Source organism: Anser anser, assembly GCF_964211835.1.
Source record: "Anser anser genome assembly, chromosome: 2".
Classification (NCBI taxonomy): Eukaryota; Metazoa; Chordata; class Aves; order Anseriformes; family Anatidae; genus Anser; species Anser anser.
Window position 1 is genome coordinate 25,359,379 of NC_139721.1, and position 24,011 is coordinate 25,383,389.

The window sequence follows — 24,011 nt, forward strand, 5'->3', positions numbered from 1 at the left end:
ACCTTGACCTCAGTAAGGCTTTTGACACCGTTCCCCACAACATTCTCCTCAAGAAACTGGCTGCTCGGGGCTTGGACTGGCGTACGCTTCGCTGGGTTAGAAACTGGCTGGATGGCCGGGCCCAGAGAGTTGTGGTGAATGGAGTCAAATCTGGCTGGAGGCCGGTCACTAGTGGAGTCCCCCAGGGCTCGGTACTGGGGCCGGTCCTCTTTAATATCTTTATTGATGATCTGGATGAGGGCGTCCAGTGCACCCTCAGTAAGTTTGCAGATGACACCAAGCTAAGTGCGTGTGTCGATCTGCTCGAGGGCAGGAAGGCTCTGCAGGAGGATCTGCATAGGCTGGAGCGATGGGCTGAGGTCAACTGCATGAAGTTCAACAAGGCCAAGTGCCGGGTCCTGCACCTGGGCTGCAACAACCCCAAGCAGAGCTACAGGCTGGGAGATGAGTGGCTGGAAAGCTGCCTGGCCGAGAAGGACCTGGGAGTATTGGTGGATAGTCGGCTGAATATGAGCCAGCAGTGTGCCCAGGTGGCCAAGAAGGCCAACGGCATCCTGGCCTGTATAAGAAGCAGTGTGGCCAGCAGGTCGAGGGAAGTGATTGTGCCCCTGTACTCGGCTCTGGTGAGGCCGCACCTCGAGTACTGTGTTCAGTTTTGGGCCCCTCGCTACAGGAAGGACATGGACGTGCTCGAGCGAGTCCAGAGAAGGGCGACCAAGCTGGTGAAGGGTCTGGAGAACAAGTCTTACGAGGAGCGGCTGAGGGAGCTGGGCTTGTTCAGCCTGGAGAAGAGGAGGCTCAGGGGCGACCTCATCGCTCTCTACAGTTACCTGAAAGGAGGCTGTAGAGAGGTGGGGGTTGGTCTATTCTCCCACGTGCCTGGTGACAGGACGAGGGGGAATGGGCTAAAGTTGCGACAGGGGAGTTTTAGGTTGGATGTTAGGAAGTACTTCTTTACCGAAAGGGTTATTAAGCATTGGAACGGGCTGCCCAGGGAGGTGGTGGAGTCACCATCCCTGGAGGTCTTTAAAAGACGTTTAGATGTAGAGCTTGGGGATATGGTTTAGTGGAGTACTTAGTGTTAGGTCGGAGGTTGGACTCGATGATCTTGAGGTCTCTTCCAACCTAGAAAAATCTGTGAATCTGTGAATCTGTGAATTTTAAAGGAAGAATTTGAGGCTGTTAGGATTAGCAAAAGGGCAGAAGTAGTGCAGTGACAGCTATCACTAGAAGCTAACTAAAAGTCCACAGAAAAGCTTGAAAGGTTCTGCAACAAAGGACCTCTCTATAATACGCAAGCGCAGGAACAAAAGAGTTTCGTGGAGGTGACTGAGGTGGGAAAAAAGAACTAGCAGAGCATGTAGCACAACTGGAGGCAGAGGAGATCAGAACAAAGATATAGGAAAATGCACAGCACTATGGGATTTGGGGTGACTGAGACATTTTAATTTTGACTAAAATCCTTTGAAAAAAAAAAAATCAGGCCATAATCTGTTAGTGATTATATGTGTGGCCTTGGCTGACGGTCCACAGCAGGAGTTACCTGATATATGGTTTTAGTGTGAAAAGTGACATTTTTAGTACGTGTTATCGGCAGTGATCCATCACGGCATAATATGCAAGATTATCCACTGGAACCCAGGCTTTTTGCTTCAGGTGGTTTTATTTATAGCGTGTGCAGGTGCAGCTGAGGCAGTGACTCTAGGCTAGCATATGAAGAGCGGAGCAAACGAAGCACCTTCCTTCTGGAGCATGCGTGGGGGCAGAGGGGAGCTGCCAGTTGAGCAGCTCATGTTGAAAGCTGCTGTGGGTTTCGAGGAGCCTCTTAACTCCCAGGCACAGGTCTGGCTGTTTGCTCTGGCTTTGGGGAGGGAGGGAGAATAATAAGGGACGAGGTTTCAAGGGAGGATGGTGTTGTTTGGACAGCGTTTATTTTGCTCTTTCTGATCGCTGTTTGGGAAGGGATGGCTTTTAACTCTTAATTGTGTACTTTGCTTTTATCAGAGCACAGACCCGTCCTGTCCTTTCTCACTCACCCCTTTCCTCCTGCAGTCCTCGCTTTACTGCTTTCTTCCTTCTCGCTTTCCTTTCATCTTCCATCCAGACAGTAAACAGTCTGGAGCTGAATCCAGAGAGTAGAAAAGCCTCTGGTTCCCTCCCCACCCAATAAGAATCCCAATAAAACTTTAAAGTGGCATCCAGACCTTCGCTGCGTGGTCGAGGGTCTGTCTCTGCTGTAGAAGAAAGTGGCACAACATGATTAGTCAAGGAGGACTTTCCTCGAGCAATCTTCCACACTAAAGGAGAAAGTCCTGAAGGATTTTGTACAAAAAAAAAAAAAAAAGGCAGTAGGAATGGGAAAAAAAATGGGAAGAGGTGGAGCCTGTGCAGTGATGAAGATGCTAAGGACAAAGGGCCTTGTTGTATCTTGGTGCACCAGGTATTTATGTCAGTAATTCTCATTAGGTTTAATGTGAATAACAGTCACAAATCCCCTGTGGGCTGAGAAGAGAACAGATTCCGTAATGTTTCCACGAGGGATACTTTGAAACCTTCATAAAACATTCATATTTGATAGAAAGGAAAACCTACTTTAATAAAACATGTGCCACTACTATACAATGCAGCCATTGGTATTTTATCTATTTGGGTATCGTGTATAACGTACTTGCATACATGCATTGCCAGTGTATATCATAAGGCCAAAATCACTTTGCTTCCTATTAGTGGTTTGTTTATTAACGGTTCATTTTACTGTAACCTCAAAATGGAGTATTTTAACTAAGTAAGCCAGGATGAACCCAAGTTTTCTTTTTCCTTTTTCTCTAAGATCCTACTTCTGAATGTGGCTTGAAAGGCAGACGTCTGCACCAGAAAACTGCTGAGTTTGAAGTGACTTATTTAGGGTTTGTTTTCCTATATTAACAGAAGGTCGTAAGAAGGCTGGGGTACATTGTGCTGGGCACTGAGTAAAAGGAGCCAGCATCCAGAAGGGCAGCCTGTTGAAGAAAAAGGGGCATCATTAGACACTAAGGCGTTTCACCTGTCTGCTTCAGGAGGGCAAAATGTCCTGCAGGCTCCATGCCTTACGTGCCATCCCTATGGGGAAGCCTTGAATACACCAAGGCATGCAAAACGGAGTGAGATGCCTATATTAAGGCAGCTGAATCCCAACTTCAAAATGTCTGCTGCTTCCAGAATACAACCAGGGACATTTTGCTCATGACAACATACCCTTTATACACTTTTACTACAGGATGCCACAGCACATTCGTAAAACAAGGCACACAGCTACTGAAAATACTCAGGGTTGCACATACACAGGTACCGAAATAGATGCAAACAATTCAGAGGAGAGCAAGAAAAGCAAGGTCTGCTCCATAAAAGCCTTACTACGTCCTGGTGCAATTATCTTCATGTAATAAGAAAACTCCAAGACAAAATAATGAGTATCTATAGTTGATGAAATATTACATATTGTAGATTATTTTTAATTCATGTTTATACATTTTAGGGGGAAAAATGATAAAAGCTGTCCAATGTTCAGTTCAGCTGTATATATGTGTGATCCCCAGTGTTTTATATATATATTTTAACGGTTGCTGGCATTTCAACCATTGCAACACTAGGAGTAGTGCACACTTAAAGCTCACATATCATGAGCAAAATCTGCCACACTTCTTGAGGAAATGTTAAAATGTTCAACATCCTTGTTCTCAACAAGTAAATAACACATTATAGGGCTACATTATGACCAGATTATATCTATTAGTTACTGCTGTGCACCATGTAAATCTCCAGATTCCCTTGGGAAATGAGAAAATCATTTCAGACTTCAATAACTAACAATCAGTTATTGCTCTGGGCAATAATAAAGCTGAATGCAATTACCTAAAGTGAAGTTAGCAGTGTAACAAATGAAATACAGATTTCTTTCTCTCCTAAAATAAATGTAGCATCTCCTCATCACACACTACTGCATGGTATAATAGGGTCTTCTAAGCAGTGTATTGTCTGAACAGCCTATTTGAGATTTGAAATATATGTGATTAAAACTTATAAAAGTTACTTTTTATGACATCACTTGCATGATTAGTGCTGGAAAAAGACTAACGGCTATGAAACTGCAAAAGTAAAGCACTCATTCTAGGAAAATAGATTTCAAAACAAGATTCTCTGCTCCCAGTAGTGCTTCTCTTCACACAGTAAAGACAATTTACCCCAAAAGGGAAAATTTCTGTTCATGAAATGCCTTTGATCAAATTTTTCTCAAAATGGGTTAGAGTTGTAACTGCAGCGTTTCAGTCTTCAGACTTATCCTTCCTCCCGTCACATTAATTTATTATTTATTCTGCTAACATGAAAATGTACAGTCTGTTAAGGAGGCGAAAATATTTTATTTTAAGCTGATTTAGAGAATGAAGTGCTTGAGAACTGAAGTCCCTGGAAGCCAGAACTTTTCTTAACTTAGAACCGGATTGTATAAAATCAAGCATATACATAAATGTTTGCAGAATAAGGATTTTTGCATATAACTCTGGAATAAATAATATTTTCAGTAAGAATGAAAAGAATAAATGCGGGATAAAAAAAAAGTTCATAACCAAGAATAATGTTTTTCAGCTATGATACCTTTTGCCTTGTTATGTAGAGTAAGTATTAATTCTCCATGCTGAATTATTGCTAATTAATTATTTGCGTGTACTTCCTCTTTGTCACTACAGAATTCAATTATCCTGAAACAGATTTCCCAGTAGAAAGTTAATCCTAATTTCTGATGTTTTATGAAACCAATTTTTATTTATAAATACAGGTTGGGCTTGAACCAAGAATGTTCCAGAAAAAGCAGTTATTTCTAGCTTCTCAAGACACGTTTTACACATAACATTGAAGAAAGAGCTTCTTGCCTTGTTATTGGGCAGTTTTTTGTACCTTATCCTAAAGCGATGTTGACATTTTTAACAGCTCCTTGGAAGCTAATGATCCCCCTTTCAAACTGTGTCCACTACTTTGTTGTTACTGTGTAGCTCATTAGTGTTACAAGAAGCTCATTTTCAGAAATTTTCAGGCAAAGAGTTGTATATTTACACGGTGCATAGTTCAACATATTAGTATTAGCAGTATTAGTAATAATATATTTACAAAATGTGACAAAGCAATTGCATTCAGATCTGTGTGCTCTTCATTTTGGGTAAGTGTTCTCCCTGAATAAAGGTGTTGAGTCAGTGAATGCTCTAAACATGGAAATGAAAATATGATTCGTTTTGGCTGTACTAACCAAGAGAATATCCTTTCTAGGTGATTTTAGCTTCTATTATGATATAAATTTCATTAAAAAAAAATAGAATCCCCACAGCCATTAAGGCAGGGCAGCATCAAGAAGAGACACAACATGCAGTAGCTGAGATAAAACATTACAGCGCCAAGGTCCATCATTTCAGTTCAGTATTCGCTCAGTTAAATAGAACAGTGCTTGGCAATTATTTGTAAGGTTTGAGGAGTCCCAGCTTGTTACCGTTCCCCTTTTATTCCCCTCCTGTAAAACAAGGAGGAAAATGAGGATGCTCTCCATGAATGCTGTCCACCATTAAGAGCTTGAGATTTAGGGGCAGGCATCCAAAATCTGGTTGTGATGACATTTAGATACAGATTTCATTGAGGAGAATGAAACTCACAAAGCCTTATCGCATTCAAGGGGAATTAAGGAACTAATTATCTTATGTATTTGGGCTCGTGGCTAGCCAGGAAGTACGAGTTATGTCTGTACTTAAGTGGTTTGAAGTGCTGACAGAGAAAGCGACCACATTAGCCTTGAATTCACTGGGTAAAAAATCCCATCTGCTTTTTCTAGCAGGTGACGCCAGGATCTTTCTAGGAAGGATCCTTCTGCCTCGTGTCAATCACTTGCCATTTCCAAAGGGAAAAGGCGTGTGGGGAGGCAGCCCCGTCAGGTGCTTGGCACCACCACCTTCCCCCCAGGCAGCAAAGAAGGACCAGCAGCAAACACGGCCCCAAGGGCAGCCTGGAGGATGCTCCTGCACCTTGGAAGCCCCTAGCCATGAGGCAACCAGCCACTTAGGCTGTCCAGCTAAAATACCCTCTTTCTAAGGTTTGTCGCTAAGCTAAGGAGGCATTCCACTTGTGTTTGCGGGAAGAAATGGTAAAGCGTGACCTTCCTTTTGGAGCGCACATTAAAGACGCAATGAAAATAGGTGGTGATCCCAAAAAGTAGTTATTACTGAAGATAGATAGACTTCGACTGAAGTTTTGCAGGGATTGATAGCAGGCTACTCATGCTTTAAGATTTTTTGCCAATGCTCCAGCTAGAATAATAATGGAATAAATTAATGTTGATTAAAAATGAGGAGGTCAAAAAGGTTGGCAGGTAGTAAATAACATTAAGGACGGAATTAATATACAGACTGATAAGAATCTGTTGCTAATTTAGGAAAATTAAACCATTTTTTTAATTGAAGTCAAACAAATAATTACAATTGATACCCTCAAAAGTGGTCTTATCCTGGAAAACAATTTTTTGAAACTATTGTGGCCACTAATTCCAAACAATTCAATGCACTTTGCCAAAACAAAGCCTTGACAAAGCACATAACTCAGTTGTTGGATATAAAATCATGTAATGGGTAATAGTCACAGTTAAATGACATGCCTTAATTCTGAATTTGTTGTTGATGGGATCATTTTTGGAACAATTCACACACTTCTATCATACACATTTTAAGAAAAGACTTTGCAAAATCTCATAGACTGCAGCAGACAGCTCTAAAAATTATGTGAAAAAGAAAGAAATTCCTAAAAGTAAGAAATCTCTAATAGGCACTGCTGTACATGTGTCTATGACGAACTACACTTTCTCTGAAACTCATGTGATATGTCACAATGAGTGGCAGAGACAGAGACAGGGCTACAGCATGGGTCCGTGGACATCCAGGAGGCAGGGCTGAATGCAGGTGTACCCCAAAATGTCTGATCGAGGACCTAAGTGGCATCCAGATACCCAGTGTTTCTTTAATGTGGACAAATATTTGGAGTTAGACAAAGGATTCACCTACTTTAACACCCTCTGTCTGGTGGGGACTGTTACCAAATTCTTAGCAATAGAGTGTAAGAATAGGGCAAGTACAGACCAATCTTTTCCCCAGCAAATGTCCTCGGCTTTTGTCAGTCTGCAGTTTAGGGACCTTCTGACTCACAGGTTGTAGCTATGTTTTTTACGTCTTAATAGCCTTTGATAGATTCCTCTTTCCTGACTGTTTTATGAGCACAAACCAAAGGAAGCTTTGGCAATGAATCCCACTAATTGTGTTCTGTTCAGAAGGGAAGGTCTTTCTATTTGTTTTAAACCTGCTGCCTGATTATTTTATTTGGCGCCCTCTTATTTTTGATTTTTGGGAAACAGCAAATAATTGCTCCTTATTTACGCTCTCTCTGCAAGTAATGACTTTGTGTGTCTCTCTCATGTTTTCTGTTTTCCAGGATGCAGGGTTTTATTTAACCTATTTAATCTTCTCTTGTACAGTAGCCAAATCTGATCATCCCTGTTAACCCACGTCTGTAATGTTTGCTGGTTCTACATATTTTTCCTGAGACAGGGTAATGAGACACAGTATTCAAGAAGCAAACACTCTGTCGTTACGTACTGTGGTATAATGATGACTTCTGTTTCGCTCTCTGTTCCTTTCTAAGCAAATCTGGCTCAGTCTATTTTGGTATTTTGACCTCTGCCAAGCACCAAACTGATATTTTCAGAGAACTGTTTACAGTGACTCTAGGATTTCTCTCTTGGCTGGTAATAGCTTACAAAGGCAATGCCTCTAACAGTACAGTGAGCCCTGCCAGAGGCTGATCCCGGGCACTTGCATTTCATCACCTGTGTTACTAAATAGCTACAACACTCCCCAGTGCAGTATTGGCCTATGCCAGCTAGCTCTCTGCCAAACTATTGCCAAGCATGGTTCAGGTTTCTTGAAGCACAAGTCGTCATCTGCCAGGAATGGTCACTAACAGGTAGTCTGAATGGAGCCTTGCTACTTGAGAAGGTTCAAAGAACGGTAATATAACGGGCATGTGCCATGACTGTAGTGTAAAAGAACAGTCCTGGGTAAGTGTAATGTACAAGTACAGACATAGCGTTACCTTCCATCAGTTGTACGCGTAGTTATTTTTTCCCATGGTGTAACTGCATTTCCACTTGCTGGATTTTACCAGCCATTTTAAAATAAAATCCCTGTCTATCATGGGAGGTTTCTGCTAATCTTTGAAACCAGTTTTATTCTGATGGCTTTGAATTCTTTTGTATCTTCAGGAAAAAAAAAAATGTTGCTTTAATATTGAGTCATCTAGGACTGTATGGAACAGTATGGATCCCAGAGAAGTTGTTGTGAATATGTCACTCTCTCATTGGTATGAAAACAGATGTATTAATTCTATATGTTTTGTTGTTGTTAGTTGTGTTTTTTTGTTGTTGTTTTTTGTTTGTTTGTGTTTTTGAGAGAGATAGAGAAGTAACCTCCCTTTTATGCCATAGTAACTTAGCTGTTTTGACTTTCCAGTTACGATATTTTGATCAGTCACCTCTATCCACATTTTTAGTTGAGTCTTTCAGAGAACTCTAATAGATGCAGAAGGCATGACCTCAGCTACAAAAATTATGGGGTATCTTCCCCTGTGTGTGACATCCATCCAGTTCCATTTGCTATTGTACTTTTTCCCTGGTAAAGAATTCAGATGTGCTAGTCTACAGTTTCCCAGCTCTTCTCAGCTGGTCTTTGTGCCTCAGTTCCCCATCTGTAAAACTGTGGTGCCGCTAGCCTGCGATCTTATAGGTCTGCAATGAAAATTAAATAATTCCTGTTTCCAAATCACTCAAATATGAGTGATATGAATAACTATAAGGCAAATAAACTATTCAGAAAAGAGTTTGTCTCCTAAGTAGTAACTAAAAAAAGGGAGGCCAAACAGTGTACAGCAATAAATAAAATACTGAATCACTCATTAATTGTAGTGTGCTAAGTAGAGACATAGAGTGTAAAGCTGAAAGGGATGATTATCACCCCCAAGTTTGTTCTTTAGCTTCCCCAAAGCTAGGAGACATCCTCACAGAAAAAGGTTTCTTCTTTGAGGGGTGGTGGTGGTGAGGAGGCTATTCAGTAAAACAATGAAGAATTCAGTATCATGCTTAGAAAAAGTATATGCGTTATTTCTATTCTCACTTTGTCTAGCTTGAATTTCCAGCTGTGCACATACAAAATTATTGTATTGGAGGGAGACTGGGGGTCAGAGAGTCCAAACCCCACTGATAAAGAATAGATGATCTCTACCATATAGAAAATCTGTTAATGCAGCAGAATATAAAAAAGTTTATTTTCATTCTAGGTTCCCAAACAAATCATAGCTTACCTCTGTCTTGCAATAGAGCCTGTTTCAAAGACCTTTGAAGTTTCCAACTGACTCAACAGGCTTTGGATCTGGCCCTGAAGTAGTAAAACCTTTGTTGAATGTTTATAGATAACCACTTAGTCAGTGCTGGGTTAAGAAAAGAAAAAGGAAATAAATTAAATGCATCTACCAGTGACATAAGCCTCATGAAGAATTAACTAGGATAAGCACTTATTCTAGTTGGTGCACTGTCGATCTGAACAATACAGACAAAAATAATAATTAAAACATAGCATCATGCTGAGATGAAACTTTCAAGAGTCTCTACTGTGTTAAGCTTATGATTTTTCTGTTTTTCTATTTACAAGCATAATTATGTCCCAGAGGCAACAGGAGCTAGTGCTTGTCAGTCCCCATTTCCCCCTCCGATAGGAGATTAATTTCTTTACACAGAAATCCAAAAGTTGATGCCAGAGCAATAATAATAATGTAAACAAGTCTTTTATTCTTTTAATCTGGAATGCATAATTTAATGGCATGGCTGTATAAATAATGAAAATACCACATCTACTTTAGACAATTAAGGGTAAACTGAAGGTAACATTTAATGTAGTATTGATTGACTGGATCAACAAAATGACGGCAGACATCTGTATGGATGATAGCAGTTAGGAAAATGCTACCAAGTATATCAATACAGATTAAGCAGGGGAGGGATGGAGTAGACTTGATGGCTCAGAGGACTGGTAATGGAATATGGAGCCTTTCACCTCCAGCACACTGATTCAAGCCGGCCTAGGTCAATCTGTGACTGAAAGTCATTACCATCAGATGGCTCTTCAGTGAAATGAGTTTGTCCTAATGGCAGGCTGTCTGTGTCACAAAATGCACCATCTATCATGACTGACACTGCGCTGAGATTTCCAGCTGGAAGGCTGGAATGAGAGAGGATGGACTCGGCGGTCCCTTCACCTGGGGAGCAGGGATAAGGACAGTTTTCAGGGCTTGCCCTGCTATGGGCTATGTTGCAGAGGCTTTAAGAATGTATAATTTTAGGAACCATGGTACTAAATACTAACCAAGCAAAGAGCACGAGGAAGGTACCTGTGCTAAAGAGATTGCAACTGAAATGTAAGACAAGACATGAACAAGCAGACAGAAATGGTAAATACGGGATAATTAATTAGGCAGTACCGCTAGCGTGATAGGAGCAGCTCAGCGCACCAACGGCATCAAGTTGCAGTACATTTTCTGCCGTACTTGTGGTTTTGGATGGCTGTGAGAGTACTGTTGTCACATGGCAGAAAGCACAACAGGATTTGATAAACAAAATGAATAAAAGCGCAGTGGAATCCAGTATCCTGGGTTAGTCAGTTGTGAGAAGCAACGTATTAAAGCTAAGTGAGGAACAAGACAGGATGAGAATAAAGGCCTTCAGAATGAAGGCAAAGTGCTTACAGAGACCACGTACATACGGGAACATGAGAGAGATGCAAGGGGTGGAGTGACATGGACAAAGGAATGAGATAAGGGGATTATTTCTTTCAGCAGCAATTCTGCTTGGATACGAGCAGAGCAAGACTGTATCTGTCAAAGCTGCCCAAAATGACATTGTTGTGAAGTGACAGGAGCATAAAAAGAGTTTTAGGTATGTGGTTGGATGGGCATACTGTACCTTTTTTGAGTTCTGGAGAAAGGTATTACCTGAAAGATTTAACATGAGCCTGAATATTAGCACCAATTAAATTGTTTTGTTGGTAAAATTTGGGCTGAAGTCCTGAGTGTATAAAGTAATAAAAGTGTCAATAACTTTTATTGATAACGATCACAAAATGAATGGACCAAAAATAATTAATAACATGCTTTTACATCATTGCGCTTGACCTGGTGGCTAGACATACACAAAGAGATACCAGGTCAGACAGTAGACAAAGTTCTTGCATTTTGGGGAGTTAATATTCTGTGTGCTAGTCTACTTTGTGCTGTCAGCTTGGAACAAAGATGTTGAGCATTGTTTTTCAGCCTTTGATCTACTGAGCCCTGGAAGCTCATGGAATGCTTCTAGGAGCTCTACAAAAGATAAAAAGGAAAAGCAAGCCTATGCTAACAACTTAATTTAACTTAATTCAACTTCTATTCAAAAAAATTTCACAAATTATGAAGTTGGAAACTACTGCATAGAAAGAGAACAAAAAGGAACAGTTTTTTGTTAAATTGTCAGAGTAACCTGAAGGAAAAGACAGTCACTGAAAACAACAACCCATATATTTTCTTTGAAAATTTGTGAGACAAAATAAAACCATGTAGCTTTAAGAAACAGGTTTGGATTTTTAAAGTCATTTGCTGGAGGGATATGGCAACAAATTGATGGGTGTGGTAACATCAATAGAAGGTACCACTTATTCCTCCCTGATTGATATGCATTTCAGTTGTAGTTACATATTCAGTAATTCTATTTCTTGTGTTTTTATGCCTGTAAGAGACAGATTACATATATTCAGAAACATATTCAGGATAGTGAAAATGGCAAAAGTTTTTCAGTGGTTGTAGAGATAATTTTCATGAAATCGTAATTCCTTATGCCCGACTCTATATTTTGTATCAAGGTTGCTGGTCATACACAGGTGTATTGTTTAGGAGAATAACTTGATAATGAAATGAATACCGTGATCAGGTGAAATTATGTGGAACTGAACTAGCACTGAATGCATTTTGCTATGAGGTCTCACAAGGACAAACTCCTCAGCAGTTGTTCAAATAATACAAAACCATGTAATTAGCGATGCTGATTCCAGTATTCCTTCATGTTTATTTATTTATTTTTGTTGTGATTACCTAGTCAAAAACCATGTGTAATAGCTATTTGAGTATGATTGCTCTTTTGCACATGCTACTCTATTCCAATATCTGTGAGCATAATCATTAATTGGGTTTAACTGAATCATATTAAAACAATCATGAAATCGAAATATTTAAATATTTTACATGTATGTGGTTCTTGCTAAGAGCTTAAAGAAATACAGTATCACTGCAAATTCTCAACACAGAGAAGTTAGAAAGATCAGAGATTGCGCCCACAGTGGGTGCAACCCACGTTCTCCCCATAGAGCAGGTACCCTAAGAAGAAAACATAACGTGGCCAGTGAGCTGCCTTGTTCCACGAGCTACATAGCGCTAGCATGAGGGTTCTTGGCAGAAAAGGTACAAAAACGCCTTGTGTCTCATCAGCTGAAGTCAGGGTTGGCTGTATTTCTAAGAAAGCTGTTTTGTTTCAGCCATCCATTAAGCTTGCTACAGAAATGACTGGAGAAAATCCTGCGGTTTGGTACGCGTGCCAGACAGAAACTCTGATGAATCAACTTTTCTTCAGGCTGGTTCTCCACTCTGTATTCATGTCATCTAGAAAGATGGGAAAAGTTCATCTGGGTAGGGCTTTCACTTCCTAAGTTGCAGAGGTAAACAAATGCAAATATTTCGCTTTGTGTATCTTTACTTCCAGGGGAGTGTTACCCCCGAATATCAAGTGCCATTTTGCAGGAAGCGAGGCGTGCACACGCCATACTAATCAGCGAGCCGCTCGAAGGCAGGGGCTGATCGCTCGCACCCGAGTAAATGAATTATGTGTTGCCAGGGGCATCGTCTCGGGGTGGTGAAAGGCTACCTGGCAGGGAAGGCAACTTGCCGTACGTGTGCTTTTAGGGTCTTAAATGTAAGTCCCTTCTGGGGCGGGCGGGATTGTGCTGCGTGTGGCCAACATGCTTTGAATTCCGCCTGCTTGGCAGAATCACAGGTGGGTAGCGGGGCCTGAACGGGGGCCGTGAGGCAGGGCACACCGCCCGGCCGACCTTCCGGGGATGCCGGGGCCGGGCAGCCTTCAGGTGCCGCGGGCTGGGCCCGGCCCCCCCCCGCCCCGGCCCCGCGTAGGCCGCTGCCCGGCGCTGCGGGCGGGCTGGAGCGGGAGGCGGAGCGGCGGGGGCGCCGGGGCGGGGGGCGGCGGCGAGGCCCGGCGGCACAGGACGCCGCCCCGCCGCCGGAGGAGGGAGGAGGGAGCAGGCAGCAGGCAGGAGGCGGAGCTCCGCCGCTCGGCCCCAGGTACCGCGCCGCGTCCCGGGGTAGGCGCTGGGCCGCGGGGCTAGGCCCGGCCGCCGCCGCCGCTAGGCCTGCGGTTGCCATGGCAACCGCTCCCCCCTCCCCCCCCGCCCCCCGCCTCGGGGCGCCGGGGGCGCCATTGGCCTGCGGGCAGGGCGCGCCCGCGCCGGCGGCGCTCTCGGCCGGCCCCGCTGCCCGCCGCGGGGCCCCGCCGCCATTGGCCGGGAGGAAGCGCTCGCCTCCGCGATTGGCCGGCGCGGCGCCCGGGTGCCGCCCACGGGACGTGGGCTGAGGGGGGCGGGAGGGGGCAGCGGCTGTGGCCGCCGCGGCCATTTTGGGTGTGGGCAGAAAGAGCCTCCCCTTCCTCCCGAGGGGAGCTGGGGGCGGCTGCGCCACCTCCAGCTGCCCTGAGGCGCTCCTTGGCAGCCCCCTTGCTCCCCTGTGCCCAAAGGCAGCCGGGGCCAAGCTGGGTTGCCGGCCAAGGCTGCTTTTGTGGGAAACACATCCCCTGCTGGGGGGCTCTGTAGTCAGGGAGGGGTGCGAGGTCTGTGCTGGCGCAGCCAAGGGGCTGCTGAGGGTGGTGGAGCAGACAGGAGGCCTGCGATGGGTCTACAGGAGGCCACCGTGGGCTGCATGATGCTCCTTCAAGAGCACCACGTCTCATGTGGCACCCACCGAGGCAGCTTGGTTGGGTTCACATGTAGAACACTGTCTGCGTGTAAAACCCTGTCCCGTGTAAAACCCTGTCCTCATGTACAACCCTGTCTACATGTAAAACCCTGTCCCATGTGAAAACCTGTGTGTGGGGTTTCCAGGTGGCTGGGAGCAGGACAAATAGCCATTGAGTGTTCAGGCTGGTCCCCCAGAGGCCATAAGTTCAGGCCGTGGTAGATGGAGCCGTGCATGGTCAGCACATTGTGGCCGCCTCTGCGCGGGGACAAAATGAGATACAACCCGGATTTGTTGAGTTTGCAGTGTTTACCTTGTGGGTGTTTACCTCTGGGGACGCTGGGCTCCCTTTCACTTTCTGTGGTGTGCATTGGTCGTGCTTAGGTTCAGAAGATCCTGGACAGAAACACAGAAACCGCAACGTTTCAAAGTGCAAAGTCAGTAGGGGTTTTTGCCAGCGTTTTCATATGGCTCTAAAATTGCTGCATGTTTCAACAGCCTACGTAGTTATGACGATATAGTGCCAGAAAACCCCTCTAAGAGCGCTTATGGTGTAACTGGGCTGTAGGTATGGCACACATTCACACACGCTAGTTCAATGACATGTCATATGGGGCGCAAGTTCTTTGCTCTCAGGGATCTGGCTCATTCCTATAATAGAGAGCTATTTACTGACAAGGATGTGAGGATACCTATTAATAAAGATTGGTTCTTCCAGCCTTCGCTACGGATTAAGTGGCTTCCGTAGTGGTAAATTGTAAAAGGGATGCAGAAGATCTACAGTTATGGCAAAATTTGAATTATTCCTGAAGTACTGCTGTTTGGCATGTTTTCCTTTGCTGAATCACTTCACCTCTTGGTACAAAATGGGCTAGGGACAAACTTGGTTGTTCAGAAAATAGCTTGTCTGTTCACAAAGGAAAAACTTGGCAGATGCTTTTGTTGGCATGATTATCTTTGATTGTGAATTAGTACAACTTACCCCTCTAGGACTTGTTTTGTGTCTTTATGGAAGCCCTGAAGATGTGAGTGTACTTCAGGTCAGTACTCTTAAGTATGAGCATAGAGAAAACAATGAAGAGTTGACTTTGAAATAAATTAATCACATCAGTGCAAAGAGTTGACAGTTGTTCACTTTTTTTTTTCTGTTATTCTTGCTTCAACATATAAATCCTTTTTATAATTTATTTTATAACTCTGTATTTATAATCTGCTAGCTCAATCTGTTTCAGTAGGGGTGTTGACTAGATGACCTCAAGAACTGTGTTCCAATATCAATGATTCTGTTATTCTGTTTATTAATTTAATAAAGAAGAGTTTACAGTGGTATTCTACAGTTGATTTCTTACTCTAAAATAGTATTTTGTATCTGCAAAAGCAATATAGAAAAAAATCACGGGGGCTTTTCAAATACCTAGGTTTGGAAAGATTGTATCAGATCACTAAAATGGAGATTCCTGTTAGCATTGGCAAAACTTCTCTTGTAATTAACTTCAAATCTTGTGTCTATATATACACACATATATTTCTATGTGTGTGTTTCTATTAAGTTCTGTAAAAACAGGATTATCCCTTCTGCTTCAGATGCAGACAGCTGAGCTCCTGAATTCAATTACTGCATCATATTTAATGTACAGGATTTTTCCATTTGTCTTTCGTTAAAACAGACTTCAGCAAAATGTAATATGCAACAATTAATTTTTTTCTTTAAAAAATCATGCATAAAGGCAGTGCTTTTATTATTATTTTTTATTTTCATAAACTTGAACTACACAGAGTCAGTTTGTGGACGTTGGAAGATTCCACGTGTGCTTCTACCTGTTCCCTGACTTCTTCATAGTTCTTGCCATAACATTGCAGCTTTTTTAAGAAAAGGAAGCCAATTTGTGTGAGTTTTGTAGCAGGTATGGGAAAATCCTCTAACCCACTGTTGATCACAAACAGTGAATGAAGACCTGGTCATGTAAGCTAATATATTAACCTGCTATGCTGCCAAGTGTATATCCAGGTTTTACTTTGTTCAGATATTTCAGCCATATCTTGCAGCTGAGTCTTAAAGGAGGACTGAAGCTTGGTGCACTTTATGGCAACACCTCCAGGAGACAACCAGTTTTCATAGGGACTATACAGAAAACAAGATGACGTGTGTTTTTTGTTTGTTTTGTAGTGCAATGAAGACATTTGCCTTGGATTTGTCTGTGTAATTTTTTCCTTGATACTATGAATTAATTTTTGTTTCTTAAATAATTTTTAAAATATTTCAAAAGAAACCAGGTGAATATCATAAAGATTACTTAAAATTCTGATTAATTATAGAGCTTCCTTGAGGTTTTTCTCATAACTAGGAAGTTCTTGGGTTTGTCCTCCTTTGGGATGTTTCCATATTAATCTGAATTTTCATTAGGCAAGACAAGCTGTGAATTATAGAAGAGGAGAGGTTAGAATACTTTGGGAAGTCTTTACATATCCCAAATGTAGGTTAATGTTACAAAACAGGGTTACAAGTTAAAAAAACTAATATGGGTTAACATCACCTTGGAGAGCCAAGGCACTCTGTTAAGTACTTATTCTTCTTAAGTAAATTGTTATGTTTGTTATGAAATACATAAAAAGAACGGAACGTAGACATCTCCTTCAATCCTCTGACCCTCTTCCAATACTACCATTATAATACAGTTACTCCTGGGGAGCAGAACTGCAAAAGTACATATTTCTGAGTCTGCTTTATAGTTTTCTGTTTTGTTTTTGATTTTCTGATTCTGTGTTTTTGTAGATTTTTTTATTTGCTTACACGTTTACTTTTTCTTGAGGAAAAAATGTAAAGAGCATAGCAGAATACATACAAGCTGATCATTTTTTAAAATGAAAGATGAAGTGCTTTTCAGTGCAATGGCTATCCTCATTTCAAATGAAGTCTGCAATGATTAAATATTAAAATGATCGATGGTTTAAATTAATATAAAAACTTTTCAGGAGATTATTACAAAGATTAACATTTTTAATGTTTTAATACTTCCATAGTTTATCAATCACAGGCACAGTGAAACTGTTTTTAGTTAGCAAGCTGATGATCTCATACATCACTGCAATATTATGCACAACATAAACATCACGATGTTGTTGGTAGAAGAGATGAAGAAACACAATTTATGTTACAACTCTTTAATAATCAGTTTTGGTCTGGAAGTATTTTTTGACACTCAGAATAATCAGGTAAGATTTTTTCCCCTTTGGAGAGAAGATAAAAAAGAAGGATGGCTCCAGAAAAAATGTGGTGTTTGCCATTTATAGAGGAACTCATGTTTCATGGAACAACAGAAGTAGGTGGCCACTAGTACTGCCACAGAAGAAGAAAAAGCACTTGCATGTGTTTTTCCAAGGAGGACTTGCATTAATGCAGTTTTAATATCCCAAAATTGTCTGCATCACCTATGATTCCCAATACATTTTTACTTTTTATTAGACTTATATTTGAAGGTCATGGGAAAATGTCATGGCACCCCAGGCACTTTTGTATCATAGGCTCTGTGTAGTTACCCCTATAATTCAATGCATTAAGTAAACACTTACTCCAGAAATTCTTGACATGGACAGTGCTAATTCCTTTGTTTTCAATGTCTTCTACAATTTATTTTTTTTTCCTTTTTTTTTTACAGCAAGGCTAAAAAACAGCTGTAATGTTTTAAAGTTTCATTTTGCCTCTCTAACCAGATATTACAATGATACAATGGATCTTATACAATAGTTTACTGTGTCCCAGGACTTTTTCGAATGTTAATGTGATAATTCATATACCAACAAAATATTGTTTATTCATGTGTTGTGATTGTTCTTGGCATCATCCTTCATCCAATATGTTTACCATCAAAAACAAGACAGAATTGGAAAGACACAGTGTGATGAATTAGCAAATGTGAGCGCAAGAGCACGTGTAAGGAGGGTCAGGAGATGCAGTCAGGAGAGGAAGGGTAAAATAAAAATCCAGAAATAGCTGTTGAGCTGGTGAAGTGAATAAACAGGGAAGGACTGTTCTGACAGCAAAAGCTTACAGTGGAGAAGGCACTTATGCCAGAAAGGGCAAGTATGAGAGAGGAAAAGAGCAAAGGTTAGCATTAGGTTAATGTTGAGAATAGTATTGGGAAGTTAAAATCCAGAGGGCATGCTGAAGCGTACCATTTTGTGCACAGGACCAGTTTGTTGTCAGCTACTAATGCTGTTATTTCTATTCTTAAGTAAGACAACAAAATAAAAGCTTAGGTTACATGGCCCGTAGCTGGTTGCCTCTAGTCAGAAAGCCACGTTTATCCTCATGTGTTTCCACTGAAATAAAATAAATAATGAGACGGAATAACCTTTTGTGTTATGAACTGTTTTTTGTAGTGGGGAAACAGATTGGGTTGGAAGCGTAGTAGATTTCAAAGTTTCGATTGTTTTCTTTCTGGCTGCGCTGTGTGATGTAAATGAAGAAAAGGTTAAGTTTACCCATGGTAATTCCTGCTCACATTTACATTATCAATCAGCCTTTGTAGCTTTTTGTGCTTTTGGCTATTGTGTTTTCATTGTAATCTGTGCATATGAAGTTCTCAATTCTACAAACTCTTGCACTCGATTTTTTTCATGACTGGCCCTGACAGATGTGCTCTGGAAGCCTTCGATGCAGTGGTTGAAGATGCTGCCAGCTGGTCGCCTTCTCCCCACGTCTCCGGCTCTGGTTGCAGCCTGTAGGGAAGAGTCAGCACTACGTGCATCTCGCTTCCCTCACCTTAACCTAAACCTATTTTTCAGTGTCTTGACCTGTTGCATGGGCTGTGAACAGGGCTCCCGGAGCAGAATACACCCCACCTTGCTGCCTTTTCTTGCAATCATGTCACCCCTGGCACAGAGCTGCGGGCAGCAGCATCTTAAACCCTCGGAGATGCCCACAGTTCATTAGACTCCCCTGTAGTTTCAGGTGAACGTGTTTTTAACTTTGTTTTTCAGATAATCTGTATTTTCCACCTATTACTGTACCAAATCAGCTTGGGAGACATTTCAGTGCTTGGCTTTACCATATCATCACCTCTTCTTCAACTCTCACCTTCTGGTTTTGTCTGCCCTTAAAAGTGATCGTGCCCAAAAGCTCTTATTAGAGAGCATAAATCCTTCGGTCACACAGGGAGTATGCCACAGAAATTGTCCAGTAGGCAGTTTTAGTGTTGAACTCATTGTTTATGGAGCTGATTAAGCTGCCTGCAATTAAGATTACATCACTTTTCTGCAAGACCAGTTTTGTATTACTTATGTCCCTGCCAAAAGGAAACAGTTAACCTGAAGCAATGGATTATTTGTTTTGTTTTTGTGTCTTGGCTGTCAAACTGAAAGTACCCTATTCGTATAGCTAACATTTAAATTTGATTAGGTCCTTGATTTACTGTTACTAGATTAAAATTAATTTAAAAATTAGGACTGTACAGTAACAATAAAATGGATAAAGAGCTGGGTAGCTGCCAGCACTCAGAAGCAATGGCTGGAGGCCACTGTCAGCGGATGAGAGCTTGTGGGGGCTCTCAGCAGAGTTAGTTTCGGGTGTGATGCTTTTCATTGTTTTAGCCAGTTGTCTAGGAGTAAACGTAAAAGGAATAGCGTGACAAACTGTGGTGGTTTGGTGGCTGCTGGGCTGATGAAGAAGCCTGGCTTCTTCGTGATAGCATGGCTGGGATCACCACAGCACGAGTCTCTTTGTTAGAATGAGATCTGTCTGCAAATGTATTTAGGAAGTAGGAGTGCTGGTTGCGTGTGAAGAACGAATGATCTTATCTGGGTGGAAAGCTGGGGCCATGAGAAACTTGGGGTCTGTAAGGACGCTCCTGCGGCCAAAGGTGCCTCTGGTGCAGGGCAGTGGCAGAAGGGGCTGGTGCGGCCTAGTGTAGGTCGGGGCGGAGGTGGGAAGGCGGTTTAAATCCCTGTGGTAAGACCAGTGCTGGAATGTTGTTTCTAATTGTAATTTCTCAGAAAAGTGTATTCCGAAACGAAATTGCAAAAATGGTGAAAACACAGGCTTACTGCTGCTAATGGCAGTGGTGCTTTGGTAGTGGTGCCTGCCTTTGGCAGTGTGCTTGAAAGTGGGTTTCTGACCACACATCTTCCTTACCTCGCTCATGCTGGTCTTCAGCATGATGTTAGACACCTGTCCCTCCTATGTACATAGTGTTGGGCGTCCTAGGCAAGTCTGGGTGGCACCCCTGTGATTTTGTCATTTCTTTCCATTACACACGATGCGGAAAGCATTGTTTCTTTTTTGGTATTTGAGTGCATCGTAGAAAGCTTTCTATAATGTGTTTTTTTGACCTTAGACTTAGGCATGAGTAAATGTAAGTATGATTTTAGAGGAACCACAAAGAATTTCATCAGCTGATAATTTGGGATTTTTTAATCTGTGTTCATAAAATGGTCAAAGCAAGAACGGATGTTTCTTTCTTTGGATTTTTCTGACATATACCATTTAATTTGTGAATGTATCTTTCTGTAATTTGGAGTAAAAAGGTTAACAGAGCATTCTTAGATTGCTTTTTAACTTTTTATTCTGAAGGACAGGATAATTTGAAAGTCTGGGTTCTCTCAGTATCTTTCTGGGTATACAAAGCAGCGGACTAACAGGCTAAGTAGGAAGAGGGTATTCTGGAAAAATGATTATTATAGAGACAAAACCTATTTAAAAAAGCTTCAAACTATTTTCATTTTAAGTACACCAGTGGGGTTAAATAATATTAGTAACTTCTGTTAAAGTAACAGATCATAGTAATTTAAAACAAAAGGTCCCAGTGCACTTGCTAATATCCTTTATGGCTTCAGTAAAATACATCTGAAATGATTTACGAAGCGAAGCTTCTGGATGAATTCTTCCAGTTCTACATGAGAAGAGAGCCTGTTTATCTTCATGTGTGTTTATATATACCCATGGAAATTATGATCTAAATGTGGGTACAGTGCTAAAACATAGCCATATATGCAGAGTAGAGAATCCAAAGTACTTGCATTCTGTCATTTACTGCACACAAGTAATGTATATTGTATAGGCTGTGTTCAATTCTGTATCCTGACCATAGAAGGACTCTATAGAATCTGTGCTGTACCTCGAGGAGACCATCAAGGGGAGGGAATGGTATTTGGAAGAAAAAGCTCAGGGCAATGGCTCTCTGACCAAACTTGTCTGCTTTTGAGCAATCCTGACCTGAGCACTGTCAGTGCTGGGAAGAGCGAAAAGCTGGAAAGATGCTTGTACTATATTAGACTATACTAGTGTAGGTTTTCATACCTTATAAGAAAAAAAAGAAAAAGAAAAAAAAAGTATGGAAATAACCAGGATGGCTGTAAGGCTTAGTGCGTACCAGGAGGAAAACAGACCTGCAGTTTCTTTTGCTATTAGTGTCGAATGTTTGTTCTTCTATATTCATTCTATGATTCTATGATTCTTACCAAAGCCAGCCAGGACTCGTTTTACTGTATGCTCCAGTGGTTTTTGTTGGTCAGGCGCGATCTACCAGGCTCTGTTTCAGGCAGTGTTTCCCCCTCCTCCTGATTTTGTATTCTACTAATATTTTGACAATAAATACAATTTTGTGTGACTTCAGACATCCAAATGACTGCATTTTTTCTGTGTGTTCATCTCCGTTGGTGCCATCCTCTCCTTTGGCGTTCTCCTGGACAATGGAATTTGCAGCAAAATTTCTGCTTCCTTGTGACACACCCACACACTTTGAGATTTTGGGAATACTGGCAATAGATAGGGACACAGTCTCCTCCCATCCCACGGTCTTACAAGGAAGGCTGTAGGAAGGACCCAGGCAGATGTGCCTGAATGATTGCACCAGGCACCTTCAAAAGTTCACATAACCTGCCATTATTCCAATTGACATTTTTCTTCTGTCTGCTGTTTTTTCTTTTTGCTGCCTTTTCTTTCCAGCTACACTCCAGCTTGTACTCTTTGCCTTGAAACAAGGCAACAAAAGAGTTTAACACATTTTCTGATGTCTGTCAGAGTTCATTTTTTTCATTTGACTGTTTCCACATATGAAGGTTTTATCCTGCTTTTGATACACTCCTTTAATTCATTTTTTTTTCAAGATTCATATTTTGATAGATATCAATGATTTTATGCTCACTTTTTTTTTTTTTTCCCAAATAGAATATAAACCTCTTCAAGAGATGGTATCGTGTACACTATTACTTTGTTCTTTGTCTTAAAAATCATTGTGTTTAATGGGCTGTCTAGGTAGGTTTCAGGAGAGCCAAGTCTTGAGCAATTTAGATGTAATCTGCAGAGAGTGTGCTTGGGCTATTGTTTCGAACTACTTTGGAACCTACTGAACCGATGTTATTTAAGCTGTATTAAACTCTGCACCCAATTATGGCCTAATCCTTCAAAGCCAGTAGAGTAGGACTTGGTTTTGAAAATGCTGCTGCTAACATCTATGGGTCTGTTCACTAAGCCGGACTATTAAGCTCATTATTAAGTGCTGTAGGGCTGAACTTTACATTTGCTATGTTAGTGCTAAATCCTGTAGATTCTGGTTTTCTACTGGTTTTCACCTCAGACAATTTTGAAGAAAAAATGCAAAAATGATGTGGTGCATTTAGGCTAAGGAAATGCATGTCAGCTTCATCTTCTGGTCTTTACGGGGAAGGTTCACAGGTTATTCTGTCTTTAATCAGTTATTGGAAAACAGAAGAAAATGTAGACGCCAAGCCCGCCAAACCCACTAAACTCAACTCTTTACACTTAATGGTTCTTTTACATAGTGACTAGAATATATATATATGTGTGTGTGTGTGTGTGTATATATATATATATATATATATAAAGCTTAGTTGCTTTCCCGAATCCCTAAAATATCATGGGAGACAACGAAAGGGGCATACAACTGTTTTTCTTCATTTACAGATGAGGCGATTTAATACTTATTGAGCTGCAGTAGTTTCAGAGGGGGAAAAAAAAATATTCTGAACATTAAGTCCTTTCGAATACCGGGTTTTGTGATGGAGCTAATAATTCAGTTTTGCTGAAGTGTTACAATTAGGTCTACGTGTGCTGAAGTGTTATTTGCTGCTGCCATTTGTAGCCTGCTTTCAACTGTTGCGTGCTTGCTCAAGGTAAGAAGTGAGGCAATCGTTAGACTAAATGCATGGTGGCCAGTTTTAGCAATTATTATGGCTCGAAGTCATGTGTGATGGGACATTGTATTACACTGCAGTGAAATATGGACCAGAAGGACACGCTTGTCTGCCTCCCAGCTTTTTGCCTGTGTGGCTGATTTGTGGCTATTCTCTCTTGTTTTTCTCCTGGTTTCTATTTATTAGGCTGATTGGCAGGCGGGGATGGACTATTTGCTGAGAGATGTATTTCACCATGAACGCTAGACAAAGTTCAATGAAAATGAAGTCGAAGTAGGTGGGATATCAGTAATAGAAATAATGGGAAAAAATAGGCTGAAACGTAGCCTAATGTACTTTAAAAACATTTTTTGAAAGATGGGATGAGAGGCAAGGAAAAACTCCACCAGTTTCAAAATATCTTATTTTGATGTATTTCTTTAAACAGTTCTAATTTTTAAATAATTCACTCAGAAATTATGTATTTTTAATGGTACAACACCAGCAAAAAAAAAAAAAAAAGGTCACAATGGAAACAACAAAGATATTAATATGGATTTATTTATTGTGAATAACTTCAAAAACTGACTGTATTATTCTCACTGAAGGTTGTGTCCCGTTTTGCAACACTGAAAATGTCAAAAATCAGACATTCGGTCCTCTGGGTGGTTGTGACCTCCAGTTTAAGGTGAACATGCTGAAGGGAAGTATAATTACTCCCTAAATAT

General features: G+C 41.3%; 1 protein-coding gene across 4 annotated transcripts in view; it reads left to right on the forward strand.

The window, feature by feature from the left end:
* The first annotated feature begins 12,744 nt into the window (after positions 1-12,744).
* Positions 12,745-24,011, forward strand: part of TRIQK (triple QxxK/R motif containing) — a 63,092-nt gene continuing 51,825 nt past the window's right edge. Inside the window, exon 1 of one of the 4 annotated variants that reach the window (XM_083822981.1) lies at positions 12,745-13,186. The gene's annotated coding sequence lies outside the window, so the exon portion shown is untranslated. Of the gene's footprint in view, positions 13,187-13,347; positions 13,509-24,011 lie in introns of those variants that run through there. The other 3 variants (XM_083822980.1, XM_083822979.1, XM_083822982.1) reach the window with 3 other exon arrangements.